General features: G+C 44.5%; 1 protein-coding gene across 1 annotated transcript in view; it reads right to left on the reverse strand.

Moving 5' to 3' along the window:
- LOC143974426 (FYN-binding protein 1-like) overlaps nt 1-24,648 on the reverse strand; it is a 449,689-nt gene that overhangs the window by 34,720 nt on the left and 390,321 nt on the right. The gene's annotated exons all lie outside the window — the stretch shown is intronic.

Here is a 24,648-nt window from a genome sequence, read left to right on the forward strand (position 1 = left end):
CTCCAAAAAATGTTCTCAGGCAGAGAGAAATTATGCCATTGGTGATCGGGAACTTCTCGCAATTAAATTGGCGTTGGAGGAGTAGCGTCATCTCTTGGAAGGTTCCCCTCACTCCATAACGATCTTTACTGATCATAAGAATCTACAGTACCTACAGAATGCTAAACGTCTGAACCCCAGACAGGCCAGGTGGAGTATCTTCTTTTCTCGTTTTAAATTCACGATTACGTACAAACCTGGTTCCTGCAATGGTCGAGCTGATGCGCTCTCTAGGTCATTTGACACCTTGGACGAGGAGTCCAACCCTGATCCTGAGCCGATCATTCCTACCTCTTGCATTGTTGCCCATTCTACCACCCTGGAATCAAAGATTCCTCCTGGTAAGACCTTTGTTCCCACGGAGCTAAGAACCAAGATCCTTCGTTGGGGACATGATTCCAAGATGGCAGGTCATGCTGGGTTCCTCCGATCCTTCCTGCTTATCAGTCGTCACTACTGGTGGCCTAATCTCCGCTCGGATGTTAAAGACTATGTTAAGGCTTGTCACGTCTGTGCTCAGTCTAAATCTTCCACTCAAGCCCCTGCTGGTCTTCTCATGCCCTTGCCCATTCCTAAGGAGCCCTGGTCTCATATCGTCATGGATTTTATCACTGATCTTCCACTATCGGAGAATAATACGGCCATTTGGGTAGTAATCGATCGGTTTTCCAAGATGGCTCATTTTGTTCCTCTTCCTGGTCTCCCTTCTGCCCCTGCCTTGGTTCCCATTTTTGTACGAGAGATTTTCCGCCTTCATGGTGTTCCTTCGCATGTCGTCTCGGACAGGGGTGTGCAATTTACTTCTCGTTTTTGGGGAGCCTTTTGCAAATCCCTCGACATTACCTTGGATTTTACCTCTTCTTATCATCCCCAATCCAATGGCCAGACTGAGAGAGTTAATCAGGAGTTAGAGGTCTTTCTCCGTACCTTGGTCTCTGCCCATCATGATGATTGGGCATCACTATTACCGTGGGCTGAGTTCTCCCACAATAATCATGTTAACGTCAGTTCTCAGAAAACACCCTTCCTCACTGTTTATGGAAGACATCCTCAGCTTCCCCTTCCTATGATTTGTTCTTCTGACATTCCAGCTTTGGCTACTGTTCAGGAATCATTCAATTCCATGTGGGCTGACGTTCATGATTCCCTCCAGAAAGCTGCCAACAAATTCAAGAGTTTTGCTGACCGTCGCAGGCGTAAGCCACCCTCTTTTCAGCCAGGAGACAAAGTCTGGCTCTCCACCAGGAACATCAAACTCCGGGTTCCTTCCCTCAAATTTGCCCCAAGATTCATTGGTCCATACACCATAATTTCTAAACTGAATCCGGTTTGTTTCAAGCTCCAGATTCCCAAAAGCCTCAAAATCTCTAACTCCTTCCATGTTGCCCTTCTAAAGCCGTTAGTCCTCAATAAGTTCTCTCGTCCTTCCCCTACCATAGCACCGGTCTCTGAGGATGATCAGGAGTACGAGGTTAGCCAAATTTTGGATTCCCGACTCTGTAGAGGCATTCTCCAGTACCTCGTGCACTGGAAAGGTTTTGGTCCTGAGGAGAGGTCGTGGATTTCGGCTTCCGAGGTCTTTGCACCTCGTCTGTTGAGGAAGTTTCATTTGAAGTTCCCCTCTAAACCTGGTCCCAGGCGGGGGAGGGGGAGGCCTCGTAAGAGGGGGGGTACTGTCATGGTTATGCATTAGAGTTGTTCTCCTTACCTGTCTGCATGTGTTCATTTCTAGAGACCAGCCAAGCTTCACCTGACTGCTTTTATTTCCTTCCTCTGGAATGGCTCCACCCTAGCCCCTATCAGACTACACTATATTAACCTTTGCACTGCTAGCCTATCCTGCTGATCAACCCTTGTGTATTAGCTTCCTGTTTCCTGTCGTGTGCTCTGCTTCTGATTTCCGTTACCGACATTGGCGTGTTCTGACCATCCCTGCTTGCCTGTGACCCTGACCTATTGGCGTGTACCCGACTATTCTGTTCTGCTTGTGGCCCCGACCTTGGCTTTGTCCCTCACCATCCCTATCCTCCTGTTACCTACTGTGGGTGTGAGCTGGGGGACCCTGGGGGTCGTGACCTGGAGCCAGTTGCAGCCAAGACCATCTTCACCACTCGAAGCTCTGGTGAACACCAGCTGGCTCTTAGACTCCGCGCCCCGGGGAATCTTACGCTCTTACCCCAGTGGGATCTGTCCCCCGTCTGCAGCCGTCAGCCGTAGGGTCCACAGCCTTGCGGTGCATCCCCAACCCTACGGTGTGCACCTGTCACCTGGGCTCTAGGTGACCTGACAATTGCTCACACATGCTATGGGCAGAAGTCAAATTACACCCCAAAATAAATTCTGCTGCTTCTCCCGAGTACGGGGATACCACATGTGGGGGACTTTTTGGGAGCCTAGCCACGTACGGGACCCCGAAAACCAAGCACTGCCTTCCGGATTTAAATATAAAATGCTACCAAAAAAACTGTTAGCGATCGCAGGGATCAGGCCTGACTCTGCGATCGCTGCAGTTATGTGTTTAGTGTTTTGTAAGTGACAGTGATCAATCGATACTGCACTTGGGTGGGCTGGGCAGAGGGGCAAAACGCAGGTGCTAGCAGGTATCTGGGCTGATCCCGCTAACAATGCGTTTTTTTGGAACCCTAAACTGCTGGGGATGCTAGTATAGATCTGATCAGATCAGATATTGATCTGTTCAGATTCTATACCACTACGGGAGGTGTATGCTTTGCGCGTGGGTGTTAGTGGTACTGGCACTAACCTAGCGCTGCCTGGGGCGACGCAGACCCTGACCCTAAAACCTAATTGATATCACCCGCCGGGTGATCAGGGGGTTAAACCTTTATTGGGTAATAAATGGTGGGTGCCCTGATGCTATAAAAAGCAAACTAACCAGAGTCACCCGTAACACTTATACGGTGATCAGTGGTGAAAGGGTTAACTAGGGGCAATCAGGGGGTTCAAATTTTTATTAGGTAGTATATGGGGGTCCCTGGCGCTATATAAAAACCTGACGGGGAACCTAAATAACTAACTGGCTAACCAGCGTCACCAGTGACACTTATACTGTGATCGCTGGTGAAAGGGTTAACTAGGGGCAATCAGGGGGTTAAAACCATTATTGGGTAGTATATCGGGGTACCTAGCGCTATAAAAACCTGGCGGTGAACCTAAAAAAATAACTAGCTACCTAGCGACAGTAGCGACACTGATGCAGCGATCAGAAAAATGATCGCTTAGTGACACTGGCAAAAGGGGGTGAAAGGGTTAACTAGGGGCAATCAGGATGTTAAAACCATTATTGGGTAGTATATCGGGGTACCTAGCGCTATAAAAACCTGGTGGTGAACCTAAAAAAATAACTAGCTACCTAGCGACAGTAGCGACACTGATGCAGCGATCAGAAAAATGATCGCTTAGTGACAGTGGCAAAAGGGGGTGAAAGGGTTAACTAGGGGCAATCAGGATGTTAAAACCATTATTGGGTAGTATATCGGGGTACCTAGCGATATAAAAACCTGGCCGTGAACCTAAAAAAATAACTAGCTACCTAGCGACACTAGCAACACTGATGCAGCGATCAGAAAAATTATCGCTTAGTGACACTGGCAAAAGGGGGTGAAAGGGTTAACTCTAGGGGCAATCAGGGGGTTAAATCTTTATTGGGGGGTGATAGGGGGCTACCCTGGACCTAACACTAACTGCCCTGACAGTTTTTACTTTTACAACTGACACTGAATGCATTGATCAGTAAAGAAATGATCAATGCAATCAGTGACACTGTGACTGGGGGGGGGGAGGGGGATCGGGGGGGGGGTTTGTGTACCTACGTGTACCTATGTGTCAGTGTAGTGTTTTGGTGCACTTACTTTGTGTCTTCTCCTCGTAGTCCGGTCAAAAAGACCGCCCCGAGGAGAATGACATCACTTCCTCCTTCCTGTGTAAACAATACACAGTGGGAGGAAGTTCGTCATTGGCCAGGAGCGATCGAGAGGGGGTGGCCAGAAACCAACGGCCATCCCCTCATCACGGATCGCTCCCGGAGGGAAACTGACCGCCGTAGCCAGCAGGAGGGGGTCCGATCGGACCCCCCACCCGCTGGAAGGCAGGCACGTACATCTACGTGCTTGTGCCTGCCTGTGCCATTCTGATGACGTAGAATGGCAATACGGCGGTCCTTAAGTGGTTAACTGAAATGTCACGCGGTCGTGTGACATTGTACCCATAAAAAATTGACGTCTTTTTTCCCCCCACAAATAGAGCTTTCTTTTGGTGGTATTTGATCACCAGTTTTTATTTTTTGCGATATAAACAAAAAAAGAGCGACAATTTTGAAAAAAAAGAATTATTTTTTACTTTTTGCTATAATAAATATCCCCCCAAAATATGTATTCCCTGATATGTATTCTTCTACATATTTTTGGTAAAAAAAATATCACAATAAGTGCATATTGATTAGTTGACGCAAAAGTTATAGCATCTACAAAATAGGGCATAGTTTATGGCTTTTTTATTTTACATTTTTTTTATTAATAATGGTGGCGATCTGCGATTTTTATTGGGACTGCGACATTATGCTATATGGCGGACACAACGGACATTTTTGACACTATTTTGGGACCATTGTCATTTATACAGCGATTAGTGCTATAAAAATGCATTGATTACTGTGTAAATGACACTGGCAGTGAAGGGGTTAACCACTAGGGGGCAATGAAGGTGTTAAGTGTGTCCTAGGGAGTGATTCTAACTGTGGGGGGAGGGGCTACAACACACTCCCTAGGACACACTTAACACCTTCATCGTGACAGGGATCACTGCTCTCGATGATAGAGAGCAGTGATCTCTGTCCTATCGCTAGGCAGAACGGGGCAATGCTTTGTCTCCCCATTCTACCTCTCCGTGACATGATTGCGGACATCGAGTCCACGGGACCCACAGTCACAGAAAATGCGGTGGGCGCTCATGCTGCTTCTTAAAGGGGACATACCTGTAAGCCCTTTTGCTCACCAGCATCATTCTGCTAATGTATATCGGTGTGCGCTGGTCGGGAAGCTGTTAATGGTGAGCTACCAATTCTGAAATTGAATTAAATCAAAACTCAATCTAGCCATATTGTTAGCTATGCCTAAATTCACACAAGATAGTAGTACTGTTTACTTTGAGGTATAAATTCATAATCATGTAAATAACAGCACTTCCTACAGCCTAGGTAGTCCCAGATAGCAAGGATAACTTGCGACAAATTTGTGGCAGTGATGAATTGTAAGTCTGTTAACTTGCTGCACATTTTCACTGGCAAGTTCTACACTTGCAGAGAACTTGGAGCACAAGTTCTAGTTGATACTTTTCCAATTTGAAGCAAATTTGCGTGGCATGTCTATAGCAAGCGCAAAGTTGCAGTGGTGAGTCTACAGCAAGAGCTCTGCAAGTCTACAGCATGAAAATTCAGCCACAGTGACCCCTTGTGGTGGGATGACTATTGCACAACATAACTGAACCAGAACTTGAAGCAGTCTTGCAGAATGTTTGCAAAGAAAGTTGATCTGGAGTCATGCAATGCAGACTTGCTGCAATTGTTCAACAAACTTGTAAAGCCTGGAAAGTCTAGCAAAGGCTTAGAAAGTCATTTTCAAACTTGCCGCACACTTGCTTGCTATCTGGGTTAATAACTCTACATCTGTGGCTAAAGTTTGGTACATTGTAGTGTGAGGGGAGAAATGCACTTTTTTTGTAAGGATGCATTGCTATAATGTGTGTATTACTGATGTAGCATAATACTACAAGTTACATGCATTGGCACAACACACTAAGGCAACACATGCATTGCAACATACCACATTACAGTGTATTGTGGTGCATTGCTTCTGAAAAAATGTTGCATGTTCATTCTTGGCAACCATTGCAAAATAAATGGGCTGCCTTGATTCTGTGAACATTGATATGCAACACAATGCTTTTTACTGCAGTGCACAAAAGTGGTAACATGTTGTACTCCAGTTAAATGTCAGTCTCAGCTTCATTATCATACTAAAACATCATAGACAAACGTACCAATCAGCAATATTAATTGTTTGGTTTTACTAATTAATTTGTTGGATGTAGGGATTCTGGATTTAGAATCACTTCGCTTTGTTTATTTATTGATTTGGGACTGTGAACCTCACCAGAACAGGCTGGAACACAGCAGAGATAAAAGAAAACCAGAATGCAGGTTAGGGTTGGTCAGGTGGCAGACAGGTGAGGAGACTTCTCCTGCTTTTAGAAAAGAATGCTAGCGTGAATGATGTCGAATGCCGCGTACACACGATCAAACAATCCAGTGGAAAAGTCCGGCAAACTCAAGTCCGCCAAACAATCCCCCCGTGTGTAGCCTCCGGCATACTTTTTTGACCCGACAGTACGGCGGACTTAGAATTTCGGTTTGCACAACAATCTGCCCGCCGTACTCGCATTTCGGCGGACAATCCGGCCGTGTGTATGCCAGTCCGCCGTACTTTTGAAATGAGCGGACTTTTCCCGCCCGGAGAAAAGTCCGCTCATTTCGAGCGGGTCTCCAGGTAGGCGGGGCCCGCGAAGGAGACGTCGCTGGCCCCGCCGCCTGGTATGGACTTAAAGGGGAACCCCAACGCCGAAAAAAATCGGCGTGGGGGTCCCCCCCCAAGTCCACAACAGACCCTTGTCCGAGCACGCTACCCGGCCGGCCAGGAAAGGGGGGCGAGCGAGCGTATACTCGACGCTCTCTCCGACCACAATGCCAGGGACGCGCTGCGCGGCCACTTATATAGGGACAAGGGGCGGTGTCACATGGCTTTATGTCACATGGGTTGGTCACATGGGTTGATGTCACATGGGGACTGTGACATCGTAAGGGGGCGGGATCACCATGTGACACCAACCCATGTGACATCAACCCATGTGACCAACCCATGTGACATAAAGCCATGTGACACCGCCCCTTGTCCCTATATAAGTGGCCGCGCAGCGTGTCCCTGGCATTGTGGCCAGAGAGAGCGTCGAGTCAACATCTCCAGGAGAAGAAGGAGAAGAAGAAGAAGAAGAATGGAAGGCGGCAGCGGCGACAGAAGACCGGGCCACCGCCTGTAAGAGCTATAAGAAGGCGCGGTGGCCCGGCAGAAGAACCGAAGAGGGGGACAAGACCCCCGAAGTCGGGAGAAGAGGCCGGCGGCAAGGAAGAAAGCCGGACTCCTCCACTAGTAAAAGAGCTACAAGAAGATAGCGGAGGAGTCCGGCGAGAAGAACCCCGAAGACGGAAGACCCCCGGAGCTGTGCAATATCTTGTGTGTTGTGTTTTTTTTTGTACTTTTATTTTACAGGTGAATGGGTAGGGGTACATTGTACCCCATACTCATTCACATAGGGTGGGGGGCTGGTATTCGGGGGCCCCCTTATTAAAGGGGGCTCCCGGATTCCGATAAGCCCCCCGCCCGCAGACCCTGACAACCAGCGGCCAGGGTTGTCGGGAAGAGGCCCTTGTCCTCATCAACATGGGGACAAGGTGCTTTGGGGTGGGGGGGGCCGCGCGGCCCCCCCTTCCCCAAGGCACCCCCCATGTTGAGGGCACGCGGCCTGGTACGGCTAAGGAGGGGGGGGGGCGCTCGCTCGCCCCCCTTTCCTGGCCGGCCGGGTAGCGTGCTCGGACAAGGGTCTGTTGTGGACTTGGGGGGGACTCCCACGCCGATTTTTTTCGGCGTTGGGGGTTCCCCGTTAAGTTCATACCAGGCGGCGGGGCCAGCGACGTCTCCTTCGCGGGCCCCGCCTACCTGGAGACGCGCTCGAAATGAGCGGACTTTCCTCCGCGTGTGTGGGCGAGTCCGTTCATTTCGAAAGTGCGGTGGACTTCGTACGGCGGACTTAGTACGCCGTATTAGTCCGCTGAAAAAGTGCCGTGTGTGGGCAAGTAGCCCGTTCGAAAATTCCGACGGACAGTTTGGCGGACGTCCGCCAGACTAAGTACGTCGGACAGACGGCTACATGTGTACGCGGCTTAAGGAATTTTGATGTATACTGTAAAAAGCACCATTCACCAGGTGAATTCTCCAATTGCTCCCGCATAGCAAACAGCCTGTCTATTCACCCATCACAGAGTTTTTAAAAGTCCTCTTTCACAACCCGAGCAGTGCTGCCTAAAGCTTATACGCTGCACTGCCTCCTCAGCCAATGGGTGCACAAGGATTGCTGTCCATCACATGCCTTAAATCTTCATCCCGCAGTCTTCCTATCTTGGTGCAGGTGAAGGATGGAGCAGAGTTCCTCGGCAGCCTGCAATGACTGCGGTGAGGAAGGGTTTTGTACATGTAGTAATAAAGAAAAACTGGGGCGCTGATAGAAGTGCCTGTTCCTGTGCAGCCTATGCTCCTTATCAATCATCAATCATTTTCCTCCTTTAATACATCATTGTAATGCATATATATGATACCACACTAATTGCAGAAAGTGAAGAAGAACTAAAGAGTCTCTTAATTAGACATGTCCACTGTCGAAAAATGTGTTTGTTTTCGTTTTAGTTTCATTCTTTTTTTTGGGGGTCATTCGTTATGATCGAAATTCGTAAATTCATAAATTCATAAATTTGAAATACGTCAATTTAGAATTTGGAAATTCCGAAAATTCAAAATCCGGAAATTCGAAATTTGTATATTTGTAAATTTGTAAATCCGGAAATCCAAAATCTGGAAATTCGAAAATCCGTAAATGCGTAAAAATCCAAAATTCGTAAATTCGAAAATCTGAAAACCGTAAATTAGAAAATGTTTAAATTCGTAAACTCGAAAATTCGTAAACTCAAAAATTCAGAAAATCAAAAATTCTGAAAATCAAAAATTCATAAATTCTAAAATCCAAAATCCGGAAATTCAAAATAATAACTAACTAATAATAACTAACTATTAAATTATAGGTATTAGAATTTACTTTCAAATTTAAAATTATTTAAAATTGAAAGTAACGAATGCGAATTTATTCGAAGTTATGAATTTGAGTTATGAGTTATGACAAAATAACAAATATTGCATCTAAACAAATGGAATGGAACTAATTAATAATAAAAAGTTTTTTATTATTGTTGTTATTTATCACTATTAATTCATTACGTTGCGTTCGTTTAGATACGGCCTTTTTTTCTTTCTAGAAAATTTTTAACTTCGGATCAATTCATATTCATTACGTTCACTAACAGCCAAGTTTGTAAGGAAATTCCAATATAATAGTTAGTGATAGTTACGTTATTAGTCAATTACTATTTCAGATTTTCACATTTTCACATTTTTGAATTTACAGAAATTCGGAAATTCAAAAATTCGAAGATTCAGAAATGTGAAAATTTTAAAATACAAAAATTCTAATTTCCGTATCTCCGGATTTTTGAATTTAGAATTTCAAAATTCATGAAAATTCGTAAATTTTGAATTTCAAAAATTTTTCATGAATCATGAATTTTTGATTTTCTGAATTTTTGACTTTCTGAATTCTTGAGTTTACGAATTTTCGAGTTTAAGAATTTAAACATTTTCTAATTTACGGTTTTCAGATTTTCGAATTTACGAATTTTGGATTTTCGAATTTATGAATTTTCGATTTTTACGAATTTTCTGATTTTCTAATTTTCTAATTTTGAATTTCTGGATTTTCGAATTTCGTAAATTCAAAATCCAAAAATGAGAAAATTCATAAATTCATAGTTTTCAAATATTGTAATTTATGAATATTCAGAAAAATGTGAATACTTTGGCCACCTAATGCGAAGAGATGACTTATTGGAAGAGACATTGATGCTAGGAAACCTGGAAGAAAAAAGGAGAAGAGGATGAAAACAAGATGGATAGATAGCATAATTGAAACAATGAACATGAAAAAAGCAAGCTCCGTGTGGCAGTGAAGGACAGAAAAGCCTGGGCGAGATATGGTCCATGAGGTCACGAAGAGTCGGACACGACTAAACAACTGAACAACAACAACAATGCATATTCCTGCCCTTTTAACAGGGTGAAAATAACCTGACACCTATGCAGCATTAGTGTTATCTTACTGTTACCATGTTTAACTACTTCCCACCCGGCCAATGTATATATATATATATATATATATATATATATATATATATATATATATATATATATATATATATATATATATATATATATATATATATATATATATATATACGGCCGGCTGGGAGCTCTCTACTTCTGACTGGACGTTCCTGAACGTTCTTCAGAAGTAGAGGGATCGAGCCCGCGTATCTGCGCAGCGGCGTGATCCCGATGCGCTCGTGTCACCTGGACACGGCACATCTTGGATCAGCAGGAGGGCTCTGTGATTGGCCCTCCTGATCAAATGATGGCCGTGTCCAATCACAGCCGTCATGTAATGTAAACAAAAAGCCGGTTGCTAGGCAATCGGCTCTCCTCTCCTCACACGGAAGTTATTCGCTGAGGAGAGGAGAGCGGATTGCTGCAGCCGGCTGGTGATCAGTGAGTATGAGCTGTTTTTAACAGCTTTTTACTCACTGATCACCAACCTAGTGTAAAACACAGTGTAAACACACATGTTCCCAAATAATAAAAACACATGTCCCCCACATATGTCCCACTAAAATCACATGTCCCAATGTTTATCTGCACACGTATGTCCGTGATCACCTGCACACATCTGTACATGATCATTTGCATTCATATGTCCGTGATCACACAAACCAATTATTATACACTTAACTGAATTTTTTTTTACCAAAAACATGTAGCAGAATACATTTTGGCTTAAATGTATGACAAAATTCGATTTTATTGGATTTGTTTTAAAATAGAAAAAAGAAAATATTGTTTTTTTTTCAAATATTTGTGCGAACAAAATGATAAAAAATTTATTTGGGTACATTGTAGCATGACCGCGCAATTGTCATTGAAAGTGCGAGAGTGCTGAAAGCTGAAAATTGGGCTGGGAAGGAAGGGGGCGAAAGTGCCCTGTATTGTAGTGGTTAAAGGACAGGAATATGGATGGCATTACAATGACTTTATAAAGCGAATTATTGATTATAATTCCCAACCTCCTGAAACCTGTGACAGTTTATTATGGGGCTAATGAGCCACAACTGCAAGCGAAGTGTTTGGTTTATGGTTGTGGTCCGGCCCAAATGACCTGAATAGCCAAATTCCACACGGTTGTGACACAAACCAGCACAGCTGTTGTACATGTGAATGGCCTCCTCTAGCTGTATTCTAGATTTATGATGGGCAGCCAAGGTGCAGTAAAATCGCAGCTAAACTGCATGTTTTTACTACCCCATAACCAATCATGAGGGGAAAAAAGTATTAATGGGTGCACAATTATCTGGCTGAAAGTACTGATACTTTAAAGACCAGTAGATGGCCATGCACTTTGTACACTATGCAATCCTGACCCTTGCATTACCCACTCATGAGCTCTGCTCTCTCTACATTATATGCTTCTGCACTATGTACATTACATGCACCTGACTCCTACACTCTATATGTAGGCTTAGGTTTTAGGATGGGTTCACACTAAAAACCCACATCTAATTCGCATAGCAGGAGATTGTGACCAGCTCTCTATGGAGCCAGTTCACACATCTCCAGAGCTGCTCCGGTGCAAATTGCACAGGAGTCCTGCGCATCTTTTGGCCTGTTCAGTTCTAAATTCAGCCAAGAATTCTGGCTAAAATCAGACCTAAACCTGTGAATGGAGATGCACAGGATCCCTGCTGTGAGCCTCTCCATGCTCTAGTGTGAACCCAGCCTTAAGTCATTACCACTGTCAACACAACTTTATCACAAACATGGGTCTCCCCTAAAAATTCTCTATTGGGTGCCCAAGAGGGGGCCCTGCCCTACAAATAGTACTGTAATTTGTGCTACAAAAATTGGCAATAGTTGTTAACATGTTTGTAAAATGTGTATCATATTACCTGCCTTAGCCCCCCCCCCCCATCTTTTCCCATTCCACTCTCAACTAGTTACATACCTTAATGTTATTATTACCTCTTGCTCATATATATTCAATATATAATATGTAATATTATGTAATATTTTTGGTTAATGCCTTCTATCCATCTGGACATGTCTACTCAACTGACATTGCGGTAATATTTTTGGTGAATGTCTTCTGCTGCCATATCTTTAAGCTTCTATATTTAATGCTAGCTCTATAACCACACTGCAATAACAATGTTACTGGTGATTGACTCTCAACCCCATTTGGCTTAAATGATCAAGAGAAGTAATTAACTTTATGACCCTAGCATGTGTCTGTAGCTGGTCTGGTATTGGCTCCTCTCCCATATTCAGGTGTCTCAAATCAGACCCAGTAATGACCAACTGAGAAATACATGCCTGCTCAGTTGCTCAGTCTCCCTATAAATTTAAAGCAGCCTATGGGGTGGCGCAGACAGGGGCAAGGCGCAGACTCTGTCCTGAGTGGCTCTGTCACAATGCGCAGTTTCACTGACACAGTTTAACTAAAGCTGGATGACGATACAACAAGAATTCTGGTACACTCTGCAAGACGAAAAGCAAACCAGCTTTTGACATTTATTTTATATAAAGTCAGTTTCCCACTCTCTATCCACTAACATTCTCCTTATTCTCTTCCTTCTCACATTGGTGTATTCTATCCTCAAATTATCTTTACTCTACCCCTCCTCTCTTCCCTGCAGCATGCACATATCACTCTCACTCCTACCCTCTCCCTACTATGGCACCCATCATCACCTGCATTTGCTTCATGCTGACATAAACACTAGGGCCACTAGACACGTGCGCTCATGCACATCCCACTCCCATCTTGCCTTCCCCGCCCTCTTCCTTTTCCTAGTCTCAGGTGACATTTCTCCTAATCCTGTTCCGCCATTTTCCAAATGCAAGCCACATATCCAATACCTCTCCCCCTTTGGCAACCACCGCAATCCATTCAGTTTAATTTCTATCCCCCTTCTTGCTCAAAGCAGCCCACCAATCTCATGCGCCCTTTGGAATGCCCGCTCCATCTGTAACAAGCTAACATCTGTACATGACCTCTTCATCTCTCATGGCTTTAACATACTCGCCATAACAGAAACCTGGCATTAAAATTTTGACTCAGCTTCTCCTGCTGCCCTCTCCCATGGTGGTCTCCATTGGACTCACCCAACAGACAGAAAGGAGGTGGAGTTGGCTTCCTTCTATCCCCACAAAGCATCTTCCAAGTCCTTCCTGTCCCTCCCTCTCTATCCCTCTCTTCTTTCGAGATGCACTGTATTCGTCTGTTTTCTCCCAATTCTCTGAGGATTGCAGCAATTTATTGGTCTCCTGGACCGGTATCACACTTTCTTGATGACTTTGTTGCCTGACTACCCTACTTTCTCTCCACTGAAATACCCACTATCATTCTTGGTGACTTCAACATTCCTGTCAAAATGCCCAAATACAGCTAAACTTCTTGACTTAACCTCATCTTTTGACCTAACCCAATGGACACATACGTCCACTCACCCCAATGGTAATACCCTTGACCTTCCATTCTTCCATCTCTGCAACCCTGGCAACCTCCCCAACACCCCCTTTCCTCTCTCTGATCACAATCTCATTACTTTCACTGTATCCTTGCCTCCAACCACCTATCCCTCCATAATCTCTCCCCTGTCCTGTCCTGACCTGGCCACCTCTGTCTACAACAGTTCACTCATCATCACTAGATGCACTTGCTCCTCTAACCACACGCAGAATCAGGCCCCGACCTTTACAACCCTGGCAAAATGACAACACTAGAAATATCGAGACGTTGCACGACTGTGGCGTAAAACCAAATGCCTGCAAAACTTCACCCTATATAAATATGCCCTTCTAAAATACAATTCCTGCCTCCATGCTTCCTGTCAGGAACTTACCAGCAATAGACAGGCACAGCTGCGTTCACACAGGCGTCGACGCGTGTTCCCTGCGCGTTCGCGTACGCGTTCGTGTGCGCGTTCGTTTACACGTTAATATGTATCGTCGTGTGTGCCGTTCGTGCGCGCGCTCGTTCGCGTGGTCGTGAGTGGCGTTCGTGCGCTACTTCCCGCCACTGAACGTTTAAAGGTTCCTCAAGCGCGCTGGTGCGGCGCTGTTTCGTCTCAGCTCCTGAGTGCCTGAATACCTGATTCTGAACCTGATTACCTGCTACCGTTACCGACCCGGCCTGTTTGACTTCTCTGCCTTCTCCGAACCCGACCCGGCTTGCCTGACCTCGCTATCTCTCCTGCCTACGATTCCGTTGCCGACCTCTGCCAGTTTTACCGACACTTCTTGCCTCCTGTTGCCACCTGCCTACTTACCTTGACCCGGACCGTCTGACTCTGCTCCAGCCTTCTGCCTGTTCAGTGATCGGCTCCCGAAGCTACTGTCTGCATTTCTCAGCCTTCCAGCAAACCTCCAGTCGTCAGCCTTTCCAGAGGATCCTCTGCTCTACCATCAGCTCCAGCGGTCCTATCCAGCAGGCACTCCTACCCACTGTGCTCTCGAGACCGCTGTCTCCATTCCAGCGGCTCCTGAACCAGCGTTGTAAGAGAGGTCTCCTCCTACAAGTCGGGCTTCCACACCTGGACCCTAACACTTCCAAACAAGCCTACTTTGTCTCTCTTATTAATTACTTGTCATCCAGTCCCCATTGGCTGTTCTCAACCTTTAACTCTCTGCTTCGTCCCCCACCCCCTCTTCCTACTAACTCTCTCACTGACCAACAGATTGCCAATCACTTCAAAGAAAAAGATTGATGCAATTCGTGAAGACACCTGCACTGTGCGTACATCCTCACCACCCAACATACCTTGCCTAACAGCACATTCAACACTCTACTCTTTTGAATTGGCTACTACTGAAGAGGTTACAAAACTTTTCTCAGATGCCAACCTAACCAATTGTCCCTTGGATCCTGTTCCCTCACAACTAGTACTGTCACCCTCTTCTTCTATTATATGCTCCTTCACTCACATCTTCAATCTCTCCCTCTCTAGTGGCACCTTCCCCTCCACTCTAAAACATGCACAGATCACTCCCATACTTAAAAAGCCCTCACTGGACCCCTGAAAAACTTAAGACACATCTCATTGCTTCCATTCACCTCAACTTCTAGAACGCTTAGTCTACAACTGTCTTAGGTCCTACCTCAGTGAAAATAACCTTCTTGACCCCTTACAGTTGGCTTTCGCTCACAGCACTCCACAGAAACTGCCTTACTAAAACTCACTAACGATTTACTAACTGCTAAAATCAACAGCCAGTACTCCATATTCCTACTACTTGACCTCTCTGTGGCCTTTGATACTTTTGACCACCCGCTCCTTCTCAATAAACTACATTACCTTGGCCTCCGAGATTCTGCCTGTATATCACAGCGCTCCTTCAGTATCACCTAAAACTCTGTCTCCTCCTCTCCATTGCCCCTTTCTGTGGGGGTCCCCCAAGGCTCTGTTCTTGGACCCCTTCTCTTCTCTATCTACACCTCCTTCCTTGGTCAGTTGATAACCACCCATGGCTTCCAATACCACTTATACGCTAATGACACTCAAATCTATCTGTCTACTCCTCACCTCACTCCTTCAGTCTCCTCTCGCATTACTAACTTACTAACTGACAGGTCCGCATGGATGTCACACCACTTCCTTAAACTAAATCTCTCCAAACTTAGCTATTAATATTCCCCCCCACCCGTGCCCCCCTCCATGACTTTTCCATCAAAATCAACAATGCAACCATCAGTCCCTCCCCTCACGCCATGGTACTAAGTGTAATGCTAGACTCTGGCTCTCGTCTTGACTATTGCAACTCCCTTCTCATTGGCCTGCCTCTCCATAGGCTATCCCCTCTTCAGTCTATAATGAATGCTGCTGCCAGACTTATCCACCTTACCAACCGCTCAGCGCCTGCCAACCCCCTCTTCCAATCCCTACACTGGCTCCCAATCACCCAGCAAATTAAATTCAAAATACTAACCACAACATAGAAAGCCATTCACAACTCTGCCCCGAGCTACATCACCAATCTTGTCTCCAAATATCACCCAAATCGTCCTCTCCGTTCTTCTCAAGACCTCCTACTTTCAAGCTCTCTCATCTCTTCCTCTCATGCTCCTCTCCAGGATTTCTCAAGAGCCTCTCCCATCCTCTGGAACTCACTACCTCCACCTGTCTGGCTATCCCCTACTCTTACTACATTCAGGCGATCCCTGAAAACTCATCTCTTCAGGAAAGCCTATCATGTCTCTAACTAATCTTTTACCACTTCCATCAGCTCATTCCCCACAGTTATAACCTTTTGTATCACCTGCCCCACCCTATTAGATTGTAAACTCTTCTGAGCAGGACCCTCTTAATCCTCTTGTATTTTATTGTATTATAACTGTATTGTCTCCCTTTATATTGTAAAGCACTGCGTAAACTGTTGGCACTATATAAATCCTGTATAATAATAATAATAATATACGAGCAGTTCTTACTTTTTTTTTCTGCTTGTGTATATTTCCTAGAGCTGTCCTTTTTCAGCCCTCATTTTTTGTGCTTCACTGGTTGAGATCATGATCTTCTCAAGTTCTGCCATCATCTACCTAAACCTTTAATGAGCATTTGATTGGTGCGTATCGCTATATATGTACAACTTATTTAATTCTCTATTCTCATCTGGTTTATTTGTGCGCATATGGGGTCTTTTCCTGTACCCCCTATGTACACTGTTTCAGCAATCATTCCTTATGGTTTGTTGTACTAGTCATATATATATATATATATATATATATATATATATATATATATATATATATATATATTTTTTTTTTACAGCCTTTTTATCATATATTTACCCTATATACCTTGACCTTGGTTCCCGCACTCGCCCTGGAAATTGCCCTTTGGGGCCTTGAGGTGCCTGTTGCTTCTTATCAGGTTTTATGGTGAGTTCAGGTTGCTCACTCTCTTTGGTGATGAATTACAGACGGGGAACATTGTATATATACATATAAGTGTCATAGTTGTGGTTGCATTGGTTATGGGATGTTCCACTTCTATGACAGTCAATAGGTGGTCCATATCCTTTTCCCAAAATTTTGCAATCCTAATTTGTCTATTTGGTTTCATTATGTTAAGATTATTTACGTATATGTCTATTTCTTTATAGAGATAAATTCTGAATTATACTCCTGAAGAAGCGGGTGAACCGCAAAGCATGTAGAGGTCGAACTGGCAAGTGACAAAATCTAATCCCTCTCCTGGGTGGATACAAGTTAATTATTTCCAGTTCATTTCAGAGCTATTGAAATTCTAGTATTTGTATTGTCTCTTCCCCTCCGAAGGTTTTTTTTTAACCATGTTTTAATAAATGTATATTTTTAAAAAATATTACTTTTTGTGAGTCTTTACTGTACCATGAAAGTCCAAAGTTGCCTCAAGTTCCCTGCCCATTGTTTCTTGAACTGACAGGATGACGGTACATCATTGTATATATATATATATATATATATATATATATATATATATTATCAGTAGTGATAATCAACACTCTCAACTAGTGTCTGATCCCTATCTCACTTTTCTGCCCCACTATATCCTAATTCTTCCTCCCACCTCATGCCAGTTTAAATAATCCAACCTTCCCACAAACCTCTTCCCTAGCACAATGGACTCCCTTCCATTTATGTGCAAACTATCTTGAGCAGGTAGGTTGTATCCTAATGAAAAGTCAGTCCAGTGCTTGAGAAACCCAAACCCTTCCATCTTACACCAGGTCATGCTTTCAGTTCTCTAAGCTCCTGCTGTCTTTCCTGTGTTACACATGGCATATGCAATATTCCAAAAACTGTAGCTCTGGAGGTTCTTTCCTTTAACTTGCAGCCTAGTTATTTAAATTGATTCTTAAGGATCCTCGATCTTCAATGTATTCTGTAATTGGTTCCAACATGGACCAAGACATTTGGGTTATGTCCAGCCCCTCCCAGTAATTTGTCTACCCGGTCCATCACATGTCGAGCCCTGGCACTAGGGAGACAGCAAACTATTTGGTTGAGGCAATCCTGGTGACAAATTATTCAGTCCTTCTGATTATAGAATCCCAAATTACCACCAAACGCCTAGGCCTTCTTGTATTACCCTCATACCCCTACTAGATGGCCTGCTCCCTGGCTGTTAGTGGTAGTAGGGCATCTAGGGCTGCCACCTCTGAGTTGGCAAATTTGTTTGAGCGCTCAAACACAAGACTAGCCTTCTTTTCCTGTGAGCCACTACAACTCCTTCTAACCACAGCAACCCATCTTCCTAACTGATAATCCTGACTTGCCCGTCCACTTCAACCCCATTAACTACCTGCTCAGTGAGCAGAAGACTCCTTTCAAGGTTGTTCATTCACTCCTCCAGACCTTTTTTTGAGGTTCCAGAAAAACAGCTTGCTCACATCTGTCACACTGGTATTCATTCTGGAACTGTTGCTCCATTATTGTATACGTGTGGCACTGCAGTAAAACTTTCAACTTTGCTGCAACTTGATCACAGTTACAATATTAATACTTACAAGAAGTTTAAAATGATAGTTATTGATTAGAAGACTCCTTTTGTCCTAATTCTCTCTGTTTTAAACTCCTATTTTTAACTCTCTACTTATATTAAATGTTCCACATTGTTCACAATCCCAAATGTAAGCAAGCTAATTGTGAGTTGAACAGATAGAATTCATGCAAATACATAACTCTTAGCCTTTCATATTATTCATTGGGGTTGATTTACTAAAGGCAAATAGACTGTGCCCTTTGCAGTTGCTCCAGCACTTAGTAAAAAGAATAAAAGCTTTACTTTGGAAAGAATGCCCAATCACATACAGTGGGAAAAAAACTGCATATGGTTGCACATGATGGAATTTAGCAGAGCTTCCCTTCATTTGCTAATCTCTGGAGCAACTGCACTTTCAATGTCCACAGTCTATTTGCCTTAAGTAAATCAACCCCAGTACCTCCAACAGGGACATGTGTACTGCTATACCTGCCAGGAGATTGTTAACACTAGCACTGCTAGATAACACAGCCACTCCTAATTGGTGATGGGACATGAAGAGATGGCACAAGGAAGATCAGGAGGGCATACAAGGCAGCACTGGGAACTTGCCACATATCACCAAAATATAAAAGTAGGCTTACATTTCACCACAAACTAGAGACAATTTCTGCAGTTTATTCCACCAAGTATAAATCTCAAGCGTAAGAAAACAACTAACTCAACTCTAACATTTATAAGCAATTATACCAGTAGACTGCAACTGTATTGCTTTATGCTAATCCTATCTTCTTCCCGTGAATATGATGAATGGGTATCAGGATAACAAAGAAAATAACAGCATCTATTTACATAAAAAATACAGATACACACTGAAGAAAAAGATATTGAATTTTGGAACATTTTTATAACTAACTTTTAGCCCATTCTCACTTCTATTTGCAGGATTGCAATATTTTGCAGGTGGTGAAAGCTGAGTAATCTTGGAGAATGCTTAAATGAAAATTCATGTGTAGCCAGGTGCAGGGCTACAGCAATCTGGAGAAGGAGGTATTGACTTTTATTCTTCTCTCCCTCTACTGATATATTGATGTAATGCTGCACTATTTTCCTCCAGGCCAACAGGGGGAAAGTTAAAGTAAAGCGAGCCCATAGATGTTTATGCAGAGCATTGAGAAACCTAGGAGTTGTAGTTTGAGATGGCACCCATATAATGGGACAAGTAGACTCCTTACACTACAGATCCCAATAGGCACTGTGCAGTAGGAGGAATGGAGAGATGATTTTTATTAAACTGCAATGGAAAGATCTTCTTCCTGGCACTAAGTAAGAGTTGCTGCAGGGAGACTTAATCATCCACTCACCCTCTGCTTTCCACTTCTGATCACCAGAGGCTTTCAGGGGAGAGTCTGTGGGGGGCCCCCTCTTCTACATCGAGGGGTCACCACAGCATCCTGGGAACTGGTGAGAAGGCTATTTCCCCATTGTTGACACTGCTAACAGGGACTGAGCCACTGAGAACAATGTACCCAATCCATACCAAGCCCATACTGCACTCTATAACTTATTTCAAACCTAGACTTGCATCTGTGCTGAGACTATACTGTACTTATACAATACCTATACTGCATGCAGGTTAACTGGGACTGGCGATAAGTGCACCAACGCTATTCAAGGGCCCCAACAATGGCCGGCAGAAGACCATCTCAAAGGTCTATCCCTCCTGTAATAATTATTCTGCAAGCCCCCTTGCTCCCTCTGCTACCATCATCCTTTTCTTTTGGACAGCACACACCCAGTCATTTTAAGACTAGCATTGTCGCTATAAATGTGCTCTGGCAGTATAGTTCCAGCACTCAGTAGATTAAACTTCACTACTGCTCACTGCTGCACTTGAGTTGGCCTTGCTATTTTTTCTGCTGATCTGGATGCCAAATGTAATAATATGCCTAGTCCCCACTGTTAAGCACTTTGTATGTTAAATTGTGTTATTTAATTTACTACCTGGTTTGGCATCTGTTTTCTTTTTTATAGCACTTCTGTTGGGTATTAAGTATTACTTTCAGTGAATTCCTGTGATAGTGTATATGTGTACACTCAACCTGGTGTGTCAGAAGGCTTGAGGTTCTTGAAAAGGTCAAGACACAGAACAGAAGGCCCATCCTAGCGGCTCCTACCGGGGTAGCTTTGCAGATGTCTAATGTAGACCTCTATTTATCATTGAAATTGTAGGAAAAAAAGTGTTGATTGTTTAAAAAGAGACTTGATCAGAATAACATTTTGGCAATTAGTTCACTTTATAAATGTGGCAACATTTTGAAAGTATAACACTGACAAATGATTTATTCCATCCATCATTCTCTGCTTTAAAGCATAAATGTCAGTAAACATAAAATAAATAGTACACTGATGTAAAACAGGACGCAAACTTAAAAACTCAAAAGTTCATTTTAATAATGCTTAAAGTGAAACCATAAGAATTAAATACTCCTTTAAATATTGTGCCTGGGGGGGGGGGGGGGGGGGGGTCTCCTTAGTCTGCCTGTAAAGTAGTGCATCTTTCCTATGTTTATAACAGTACCACAGCAAAATGACATTTCTAAAGGAAAAAATTTAATTCAAAACTACTTGCGGCTGTAGTGGAATTTCTGCCAACACTTAACTAGTTGTACCGTGTTATTGTCCAAATACCGATTAGTGATGTGTGCTGTTCTATCAATCATAATAGATGGTACTCAGTTGATCATCAAGACCAAAAAGGAGGCCCTTGCACTCATTGACCGTCTGCAGTATCTCTCGCAGCGTAGGTCCGCCAGCTCCCAACACAGGGGGCTCTGGGGGGCCCGTGGAGCCATAGATCATCTCACTCTCTCCCAGAGGTAGACCACTCGCCCCCCCTCCCAAAGATGGAGTAGCAGAGTTTAACGCCGAATAGCCAGCGCTTCTCCTGTCGCCCGTTGTCCCTTGCGACTTTGTTTGCCCTGCTGGGTGGTGATGTCCTTTCCTGCTGGGAGAAGTCGCATGGGCAAAGCGCCCAAGTTTTGCTGCCGCTGAGGCCTGGTTTATTTTTTCCTTGGCTGCGCGTGTTTTTTGGTTCCCCTCCCCATATGAGGCATCCTCCATAGCTCTTTTACTAAGCATGATCAGTGTCAGCACAACAAAAAAAAAAAAGAGTTTTCCTCCCTTCCTTTTTATCAATGGGGTAAAAAAGTAATTGTAGTAATATAGGAAGCTCCCACAATACAAGAAGACACAACTGCTTCAAATAAGAAATGGAGCCCAGTAGTCCACCAGAGAGGAGGGGGGAGTGTCGCAAACACTACCTCATTAATTTACTTTGCACAGTTCTTTACCTAGCCCCCTCTACAGTTATTGCGGAAGTTTGGTCAAAACGAAAAAAACAAAAAAAAACAAAATATATAGTATGCAATATAATATCCTTTGCAAAAACTCCGTCCAACTATCCACTAGGGGGGAAAGGGGGGAAGGCACACGTCTCACCAAGCAGGAGATGCTAATGTATTCTATACCTTCCAAAGTTTAACTTAGACCATAGTCACCAACCTTCACCTCTCCCCTTCCTCTCTCCCCACCAGGTATCGATGATAATATCGTGCCTCCTTTGTGGCTCAAACCGCATCCTCCACAATCGCTGGACGTCAGCCTGGGTCCGCGGGGAGAGACGACGAGCCCCTTCCCGCTTGTCCTCGTGTATCCTCGGACTCCTTCGGCTGGCTGCTCAAGATCTCGCGAGCCAGCCGCGGGACCTTACTCGGGTGCTCTCGGCTCCCTCCGACGGGATGGATAGTAGTAGTCGCCTGCAGTCACTCCCGGGGTCTCGAAGCAGTATAGCGCGAGAAACAAGGGATCAGCCAGGAAGATCAGTCAGCACGGAGGGTGTCCGCTCAGGCCACACAGTCGGCATACATTTTCCAAATCACAGGGAGTGGGAGGAGGTAGCAGCTGAGAGCCTGGGCACTCACATCACACCCTCACTCACTCACGTTTCTTCATTCCAGCCACACCCCCTCGTGTGTACATAGCTTTACTCTTGTTGGGTTGCAGGAACGGGCCCTGCTTAACTATTATTTCAAAAATTGTAATTACATCCCCCTGCTGAACAGGGGCAGAAAAATTGGGCCTTTGGTTTTGGTGGTGCCAGTAAACTGTAAGCCCTCACAGTTATTCTTGTTGAGCGCAGAAATGGGCCCTGCTGTTAAATATTCTATAAAAAAATTTAATAATATGCCCCTGGTAAACAGGGGCAGAAAAATTGGGCCTTTGGTTTTGGTGGCACCAGAACACTGTGTTGTAGAAATTTTATGACAATGTATTTTAATATGTATTGTCAAAGTGTCTCCCAGTGTTAGTACTCCCTCAGCAGTAGGGGAAAGCTCCTTGGGGCTGTAGAGAAGTGTTTGCGGAGTGGGGGCATGTCCGCCAGCGAAGGGCCTTTGTGCGAGGCACAGAACGATAATCGGGGGGGGGGGGGATGTGTTCGTTCTGCAAAGACATTATCAGTTTAGCAGATGTGCGCTTGTTTCACCCCTGTGTGCCTGATCAACATGTTTGTGGTGCCATGAGCATACAACTGCAGATAATCTCTCATCCACAGAGACAGTAGTATAGTCCGAGTATGCTTTGTTCTCTGAACAACGCAGAATAAGGCCGCGTACACACGGGCGGACTGTCCGCCCAACTAGGTTTGTCAAACAGTTTGACAAACAGTCCGTTCAAAATTAGCATGAGCGGACTTGACCACACACGACGAACGAACAGTCCGCTGAAAACTTGCGCGATGACGTGAACGGCACGTACGACGGGACGAGAAATTCAGCGTCCGATACACTGCAATGCAACCTTCGCCGTGTAAATTCTTTCTGAGCATGCGCGAGACTTAGTTTGCCGAACAAGCCTACACACGAGCGGACTGTCCGCTCAAACCAAGTTTCAGCGGACAGTCTTACGGAAATTCCAAAAAACTTTGTTTGTCAGACTGTCCGCTGAAACTGTCCGCTGAAGCCCACACACGAGCGGACTGTCCGCTGAAACACTGTTCAGCGGACAAAGTTGGGCGAACAGTCCGCCCGTGTGTACGCGGCCTAAGGATTCACAAACACAGGAATGGACCCTGCTTAGAAATATCATATAACAAATTGTAAATTAATTGCCCCTGTTAAACAGGGGCAGAAAAACTGGGCCAAGGGTGGTGGTGCCACAACACTGTAACTACTCACAAATACTCTTGTTGGGTGCAGGAACGGGCCCTGCTGTGAAATATAATATCAAAAATTGTAATTACATGCCCCTGTTAAACAGGGGAAGTAAAATTTGGCCTTGGGTCGTGGTGCCACAACACTGTAACCCCTCACAGATACTCTTGTTGGGTGCAGGAATGGGACATGCTGTGGCATATTATATCAAAAATTGTAATAACATGTCCCTGTTAAACAGGGGCAAAAAAAATGGGCCTTGGGTGGTGGTGGTGGTGGTGCCCTAAACCAAAAATATAAGCAGCATAGGCAGTCTTCAAGGGACCCTAGATCCATAGCAAATTCAATCAGTTACATCAGAATTAGGTGATTGATAGCTGCTGATCAGGACTGATTCATTTTTATAAATGTGAGCCTATCAACGGAGTCTGTGGACAGGCACACTCTTTGATCCATTACAAACCCTCCAGCAGCACTGAATGTGCGTTCAGAAAGCATGCTGGAAGCAGGACATGCCAGTAGTTTGCATATTGAGCACGTTCTGGCCAGTCGTCCATCCTCAAGACCCAGCAACCCAATGGATGCTTTGTTGGAAAGGTCTCCAAGTCTGATCTTGCCCCTAGATATTCCTGCACCATATAATGCAGACGCTGATGATGGTTGCTTGAACCGATCAGACCTGACGACTGAAAAATTGTTTAAAGGCATTGGTCAGCTGGCCTTCTTCTCCATCACTCTTCCTCTGACTGAAGGAAGCCTCAGCAACACGTTGTCCAGCACCAGGAAATGGTAACCTCCCAGGGTCTAGAAATGTGTTACACAAACCTTTCTTCAAGGCCTCTTAAAGAGGTTTAATCCTCTGTTCCCTCTGCAAAG

This window comes from Lithobates pipiens, unplaced genomic scaffold (assembly GCF_037356315.1).
Source record: "Lithobates pipiens isolate NorthernLeopardFrog02 unplaced genomic scaffold, aLitPip1_a1.2 Scaffold_13, whole genome shotgun sequence".
In the NCBI taxonomy this organism is placed as follows: Eukaryota; Metazoa; Chordata; class Amphibia; order Anura; family Ranidae; genus Lithobates; species Lithobates pipiens.